This window comes from Elephantulus edwardii, unplaced genomic scaffold (assembly GCF_000299155.1).
Source record: "Elephantulus edwardii isolate Elephantulus edwardi_28Jun2011 unplaced genomic scaffold, EleEdw1.0 scaffold00089, whole genome shotgun sequence".
In the NCBI taxonomy this organism is placed as follows: Eukaryota; Metazoa; Chordata; class Mammalia; order Macroscelidea; family Macroscelididae; genus Elephantulus; species Elephantulus edwardii.
This window is the reverse complement of record NW_006399839.1, coordinates 3,676,376-3,684,803: the sequence shown is the minus strand read 5'-3', so window position 1 is coordinate 3,684,803 and position 8,428 is coordinate 3,676,376.

The following is an 8,428-nucleotide window of genomic DNA, read 5'->3' as shown; positions in this document are numbered from 1 at the left end:
GCCAGGTGACGCACTCGTTGCCCCTGGGTGCAGTCTGGATGGGAGTCAGCTCTGGCCCTTGTACGCTCTGTGATCCTGGAGCAGCCACTTCACCCCCCAGCCATCCCCACATAGAAGTGTCGGCTCTTATTTGCAAAATAGGGCTAATAATAGTACCCTTTCTCGGTGGGTGGTTGGGATTGACCCAAACTTGCTTCTTCATTGAGTCATCTGGGATCGCGAAATAATGTTACTGAACCGCACACATGGAGAAGCAGTTCATTGGGTGTCTGTTCTGCTGTGTATTTCACAACGTTTCCATGTATGTGTGTATGCGTAAACTGGAAACGTACATTCCCAGCTTATTGATTCTGTGGGCCTGAGGAATGTATGTAGATCACTACTGACCTGTATGACAAGGGAAGTTTAGGATACAGTGAACCCAAAGGTGGAAGGTTCGAATCCACCCGCTGCTCAGTGTGGGCAAGATGGACAAGTCTCCCTCTCTGCATTTTACAGTCTCTGAAAACCAGCTGGAAGGTCAGCTGTGACTTGATTCTGAAGGTAATAAGTTACCCTCGGAAAACTCTAAAGGTCAGATTATTGGATGTGCTTGCAGACCAAACGAAATGAATCCACAGTAGAAATGGAAAGCAATGACAGGCCAGAAGCTCAAGATGAGATCTTGGGGGATTCTGTGTGTGTGTGCTGCGTGCCTTCCAACCACCTTGTCCTTATTGTTGTCCTCTGCCTCATGCTCGACTGGTTTTCAGAGGCTGTAAATCATACAGGAGGAAATTGCCTGTCTTCTGCCAAGCACTGATGGCCTCGAACCACTTGCCTTTGGGCTAGCAGCACTGTTTCTTATCACTAGGCCACCAGAGTTGCCTATACATTGTCCCTGTTGTTGCAGTTTGCTGTTGAGTCAGAACAGACCCATCACTGACCCTCCAGTTGGTTTTGGGAGACAGTAAATCACATGGGAGGAGATTGCCCTGCCGGTCTTCCTCCCACAGAGCGGATGATCCATTCAATCCACCCACCTGCCTTTGCCTTGGCAGAACTGCTTCTTACCACTAGTTTACCAGAGCTCCCTAACTGAATCTAAATAGAAATTGAGTCTGGGAATTTTAACACAAACCCCCATTCCAGACTATGCTCCTGTGGTTAAGGGTAATTTCCTTAGGGGGAATTCTCCAAAGGTATGTGAGCCCTAAGATTCTGTTTCTTCAGCACCTCTTTGCTGGCTGCTAGGAAGTCCCAGCTTCCTGCCTGGTTTTTTTTGAGATTGCTGATTGGGGAAATTTGTCTTCCTCTAGCCTGTGTGATTTGATTCAGAGCAGGGCTGGCTGGTGGCTGGGCTGAAATTGAGAGATTCCCTGGGGGCGGGGGAACGGACTTTTTTTTAAAAAATTTGGGAGGTGACATTTCTTTGTTTGCTGGAGTGGGACATTCAGTAGGTGGAGAGACTCTGTGCTCTCTCTTCCCATCTTGATAAGACCCTTTTCAGTGACTTTGTTACCCTTTGAACTCTGTTTTTCAAATAGCTCCTACTGTTTATCATGCATCTCTTGAGAGTCTTCTGTCCAGCTTCCGTTAGTAGTTCCATGGACTGTTTGCAGTCAGATCTGAGAAGTGATCTGAAAGCTGGCCTCCCCTTTGAACTGGAATCCGTTTGCAGTTCTGGGTTTTTCCTCCTGATTGACTGCTGTGTTTTGGGGTGTGGGCAGAGCAACTGTAAAAAAGCCAGAGTTTTAGGTTCTTTTGAACCTGAATAAAGCTCATTGTGAAAGGATTACAATGGACAACTGTAACTATCTTCAGAGCTGTTCATTTATTCATCCACAACATATTTATTGAGTGTTTACTATGTACCAGGCACTCCCAAAGCCCACAGAAATCTGATGTGAGCCATACATGTAATAGAAAAAGAGGGTAATGAAGTAGACAGTTTGTATATATATTTTATTCAAGCCACCATCTGTAAATATTATTAACATGTAATAAACTTAAAAGGGAGCTCTAGTGGCCAAGTGGGTAAATTTGTACTGTCAGCCCAAAAGCAGATGGTTCAAATGCACCAGCTCAAGTGGCTTAATATTAAGAATTTTGTACTGCCAACTCTCAGGCACGCTGTTCGAATCCACGAGGTGCTCCTTGGAAAAAGGAAGGTAATTCTTCTTCCATGTGGTATAAACAGATCCACTGGAGGGTCAGCTATAAGTCAGTTGCACTTACACAACAGCAGTCAATTAAAAACATTTTTGAGCTATTTTACTTTCTTTTCTCAAGCTGCGTTTTTAAAACGGATGTGTGTTTTGTATTTCCAGACTTAACTAGTTGCCAGATACCAGTTTGGTTCCTTACTTTTCAAGTGCTTGCTGACCACAGAAGGAGCCGTGGGGTACAGTGTTTAAGCACTCGTTTGTTCACCAAAAGATTGGCTGTTCAAAGCCACCCAGGGACTTGGAGAAAGACTTAGTGATTATAAAGATTATAAATACTTAACTGCTGTTGAGCCATGGCAGCCGTCCGACCTGCTCCTCAGCTATAAGTCTTAGTGGGAGCAAATGACCTCGGCTTTCTCCCAAGGAGCGGCCAGGAAACACCCTGGCTGTGCTTTCCCTGCCACACCAGGTTGCTTTGTATTGGAAGCAACTCCACGGTTCCTAGCAACAACAGAGCGGCTCCTTGCATTGTGCTTGTTAGGGTCAGTTTGACTCTATTCCAGGATCGTTGTGGGTTAGAATCAACTCAGTTTAGGGTATATTCCCAGTAGTGGAATTGCTGGGTCATATGGTATCTTTATTTGCAACTTTTTGAGAAAGCGCCACAATGCTTTCCACAGTGGTTGCACCATTTTACACTCCCACCAACAGTGAATAAGGGTTCCAGTCTCTCCACAACCTCGCCAGCATTTGTTGCTTGCTGTTCTGTTAAATTTTGCTAGTCTTACTGGAGTGAGATGATATCTCATGGTTGTCTTGATTTGCATCTCTCTCAGGGCTAGGGATTTTGAACATTTCTTCATGTGCTTGTTGGCCATCTGAATGTCTTCCTTGGTGAAGTGTCTGTTCATATCCTGTGCCCATTTTTCAATTGAATTATTCTCCTTTATCTTGTTGTGGTGCTCGCGGGGAGAAGGGTGCAACAATGAATGAATGGAATTCCAAAATCTCTGTAGATGTTCATTGAAATGAAAAATAAACAACCTAAATAAAAAAAAAAAAGAATCAACTCAGTTGAAGTGGGTTTAGTTTTTGATTAAGTAGTAGCCCAGGAGCTGAATGTGTTATTGTTGTTGTTGTTGTTAGGTGTTTTCAAGACAACTCATAGAGACTTGTTATAGTGACCCTGTGAACAATAGGTCTGAACCTTGCCCTCTCTGGCTTGCACCAGCCCATTGTTACCAGCACTGTGTTAATCCATCTTCTTGAAGGTCTCTAACCCTCCACCTTTCCTAGTGTGTGACGGCCTCTTCCAAGGCCTGACTCCTCCTCACAACATGCCCAAAGTATGTGAGACAAAGCAACTGCTATATTAGGGCCAGGACAGCACAATTAACAGGACGCGAGATACACAAAGTCCTTGATTGGAGGAATTTTCTCTCATTTTAGTGGGGCTAGGGAATAGGTTGCGGAGTGATTCCAACCCGTAGGAACCCTCCATCTTTCTGGGTTCTGAAGTTGTCAGCCTTTGCTCCGGTGGAGTGAGCAGCTAGTGAATTTGAACCACTGACCTTTTGGTTAGCAGGCCAACACGTAAGCATACTATGCCATCATGACACCTCCTGTGAAGATTGATCCAGCCTCTGAAACCCAGGAGAGGGTCACCGTCAACTTCGTGGTGGTGGATCCTGAGAGTGATATTTACAAGGAAAATGGAATGGGTAATTGGGAAGTGACTTAAGCCACTTTATCAAGAAGGTGTCTGGCACGAGAGTTAAGCCTAAAGCTCAAGCAGCTGGGCCAAGATAGGAGGTCTTGTCAGAGAAAAATAGATCCAGACAGATGGAACAGAGAATACAAAAATCTGAGAGAGGGAAGGAAAGACTCTTACTGACTCTCACTGCCACTGTCTTAAGAAGATGCTGCTTAGAAATATTTCCCCGTTCAGCCTGGCTGGCCAAATACACACAGCCCAGTTGTTATAAGAGACAGTTAAGTCGGAACCAAATTATAGCTAAATGACCCTCCAGCAGCGATGAAAACCACACGGGAGGAGACTGTGCATCTTTTTCTCAAGGAGAAACTGGAATTTGAACCTTTGGGTTGGCACCGTAACTTATTAACCGTTAAACCCCCAGAGCTCTGGAAGCTTGACTGTTGTTAGGTGACGCCAATTCAGAGCGACCTTATGTTCAACAAAACCAAACCCTACCTGAGCTGCCCTAGTGGCATAGTGTGCAATGTGTTGGCTGCCAACCGAGAGGTTGTTAGTTCGAATCCATTAGCCACTCCTTGGAGTAAAGTTGGAGAGTCTCTGCCCATGAAGATTAATAGCCTCGGAAATGTGAAGAAAGCTCACAGTTAATCAAAACTGGCTCGACAATAGTGGGTTCTGCATGATTAGAAAACCTATCTGTGGCTGCTCCAGGTACAACCTAACTGAAACTGGATTCTCCGTGCTGTGTTGATTTTGTTTTGTTTTTCCAAATTCCACACTAATTATAGCTTTCTTTTTCAGGAGCCCAATTTGGGCTCAGACTCCCCTTCTCAGAAATCCCTTAATTCTAAAATGAAGAGACAAGAGACATTGGGTTTTTTTCTGCTTTTAGCTCCTAGATTCCTGAACCTGAAATAGCAAGAGATTAAGTCCCTCTGCTTCAGAAATAGAGTGTGAATTCTGGGGAGGCATGTTTGGCACAAGCCTCTTAATAGTTTAAGGGCCTTCGTTTCATTTATATTTAAAGAGGGAGGCTATAGCATGTATATTTGTTCTGCAAATGTTTGCTGACAGCCTGCTCTGGGCTAGGACCTCTGCTCAACGCTGGGGAGAAAGGTACAAGGTCTTTGTTCCTATGGAGTTGCCTTTCTAGTTCTGAGGGTGGACAGACAATGAAATGGTGACAAAAAATAAGGTGAGAGTTTGTGGGGCAGAGTGGTGCAAGGGCCAGGGTAGAACTTTCGAAGAGGTGGGGTAGAGCTGACACCTGAATGAAGGAAAGGTGGCCCAGGTGATGGAAATAGCTGGTTCAAAGGCCCTGGGGCCAGTAGAAAGGAAGGCAGAAATACAAGAGAGGTAGGAAGAGGTAGCAGAGAACCAGCTTATGCTGCGCTTTGAAGACAAAGGGAAAGAATGTTCATTTAATTCTGAGTTATGGGGACTGATTTCTTACTTTCAAGTCATCCAACTGCTCTTATACTCATTGTTGAGTCAGACCAGCTCAGCTGGTCCTCCATTGGGTTTCTGAAGCTGTACTCACACGGGAAGTGATTGACATATTGTTCCCTTGAAGCAACTTGGGATGAAGCCACCAGAGAGGCACAAGCTTTGGATTTTAGCAAGGCAGCTCCCTACAGATTATGCCACTGTAGGCGAGAGTGGGTGATGGGAGAGCAGAGGAGAAGCAGAGTGATCATGTCTGTATTTTAAGACACATCTTTTTCACATTCAGGCATTCAGGCAGTTCCCGGGTTATGAACAACCTGTAGTACAACCTGTAGTACACATCAAACCCTAGAAGTGTCTAGTAACAATTCTAGATCATTAAATGAATTAGCGTGAGAGTTCTCTTTAGAACAAGGTAGATAGATAAGGCATTCATCACCACCTCCAGGTTCTAGTTCATTGCTCTTGGGCTGTAAGCTCTTGTGTAACTGTTCAAGCAGGAGGAAGAAAAGAAGATGTGTGACTTTTGACTGAGCCACAGACCCTTTAGACTCAGTGCAAACCAAGATAAGAACTCTGGAGAGGCAGCTGTCAGTCGGTGGGAGAAGGAATTTGAACTCAGCTGGGCTTCTCGACCCATTCCCAGGTCTTGTCCAGCTCTCCATACCAGCAGCTCGCCACAGCCACCTCCGCCTGCACTTTACATGGTAGATCCAGTGATTGAGAATAATAAACAGCTAATTTGCAGTGTACTCAAAACATTGTTATTATTATATGTTACTGTTGTTATTGAGTACCATCGAGTCAGAACCGACCCATAGCTGACCCTCCGGGTTTTTAGAGGCTGTTAATCACATGGGAGGAGATTTCCCATCTTTCTCCTGATTATATATTACAGTTGTTGTTGTGTACCATGGAGTCAGAACAGACTCATAGCTGACCCTCTGGCAGGTTTTCACAGTGAGAAGATTCCCTATCCTCCCACAGAGCAGCTGGTGGCCTTGAACTGCGTGCCTTTGGGATTGCAGCACAGCTACTTGTGACTAGGCCACCAGACCTTCTTTATATGTATTACTAGTATGCTAATTATGTTTTCACATACCTGCAAGTGTTTCTTTTTTTGTTGTTGTTTTCTTTTTTTAAATTTTTATTTTAATTTTATTTTTTTATTTCAATGAACATCTGCAGAGATTTTGGAATTCCATTCATTCATTGTTGCACTTTTTTCCCTGCCCACCCCACCCCCAGCAAGTGTTTCTTTAATGTTATTTTATGCATGGAAAGATAGACTGTATATTTGTACTAAGATAGCTATTTGATGAATTGATATGGTGAGCCATACCGCTTTCAGTTTAAGTGCAAATTTGATGTAAAGACAGGAGCAGAACTCGTTGGTAATGTAGGGATTGCCTTTACTGTTGTTACTCTGTGTGTGTGTGTGTTGTCGTTATTGGAGCTGTTTAAATCATGATTTCATAACAGCTGTAAAAAGGGCCAAAGTCTGAATGGAATAGAATGGCACAGACGCATCAGGAAGTGACCTCATGCAGGGTGGAAGCCAGCTCCTTATTATGTCAGTATACATCACAATCAGGGTGGTCAAAAAAATAATTTCTGAAGGTCTTTAACTTCCAGGCTTTGTCCCCCATCATGCATCTCCCACTGGAGTAGAGAACGGAACAAGGAACTGCCATGTAGGTTGAGGAAATAGCCTGTTCTTCCACAAGATGCCCTGGGATTAAATTGCCTGGTATTTTGAATGCTGCTGGCTACCAGTGATTGAGCTCTGACTCATAGCAACTCTATGCATGAGGATAAAACGCTGCCTGTTCCTGCCCCATTGTCAGCATCCTTGGCATGTTGGAGCCCCATTGGACAATATTCCGTGCTCATCAGTAATTGGCTGATCTTAAAAATGAGATAGCCGGATTGTCCTTCCTAGTCTTACTTTAATCTGGAAGCTCCACTGAAGCCTGTCCATCATGGGTGACCCTGCTGGTATGTGAAATCTTGCTGACACAGCTTCCAATATCATAGCAAAGACTCAAGCCACCATAGGCCACAATCAGACAGAGGAGTGTTGGGGTGTTTAAATAAGGACGGCTTAAATTCTGGTAGGGGGCCAAGGGAAATTGACTAAAGCAGGAGGGAATGAAATAGCAAGGTGACATTTCTTTTCCATTTGATAATATGTAATCTGGGTATTGGGAGCTCTCTGGTGGCTTCGTGGTAAGGAATTGTGCTGTCAACACAGAGGTATGCGGTTCAAATCCACCAGCGGCTCTGCTGGAGAAAGATGGTTCTTTTGAACCAGTTACTGTAGCATCGATTTTGGCTCATGGAGCCCCCATGTGTATCCAAGGAGAACTGTGCTCCATAGAGTTTTTAAGGCTGAATTTTTCGGGGGGGGGGGGAGTAGATTGCCAGGTTTTTCTTCCAAGGTGCCCCTGAGTGGACTCAAACTTCCAGCCTCTGTGTTAGCAGTGGAGCACATTCACTTTTGCTTGTCTATGAGTTTCAGGTTCTTTTGTGGAGGCTTTTTTTTTTTTTTTTTGCGAGCTCTAGTGACGCAGTGCCATAAGCACAGTGTTGAGTTTCTTCTCACTTCAGGGTTGTTGGTTCGAATCCACCAGCTGCCCTGTGGGAGAAAGATGGTCAGTTTCCTTCTGTAAAGAGTGATGGCTGTGGGAACTTGGTCAAGAGTTGCTGTGAGTCAGAGTTGACTCGCCAGTGGGATTGGCTTTGGTTTCTTTCCTAGCACCATCCAGCAGCATCCTCGTGTGGGTGCCTCTTCGCTTTCTAACTCTTCCTGCGTTCAGGAAAATGAGGCTTCCACTCCATTCGGGGCTCACAGTACAAAGGTTGCTCTGAGTCGCAGTTAAGCAGTGGTTGGGAGTGCCAGGACTGAGTAACCGCAGTGGCATGTGGTCGCTGGCTACTGGTCGTGCTCCGGATCCTTGAAATGACCACTCTGTCTTGGAATCCGTCAAGTGTCAGTCTTTGCCCCTGGGAGACTGTGGCTTTCCTGTGTCTCGGTCATTGGTCATCGAGGTGGTCAGGCAGCCCAGGGAGCCCGTCTCCTCCCTTTCCCGGGAAGTGAAAGTGCTTTGTTTGAAGT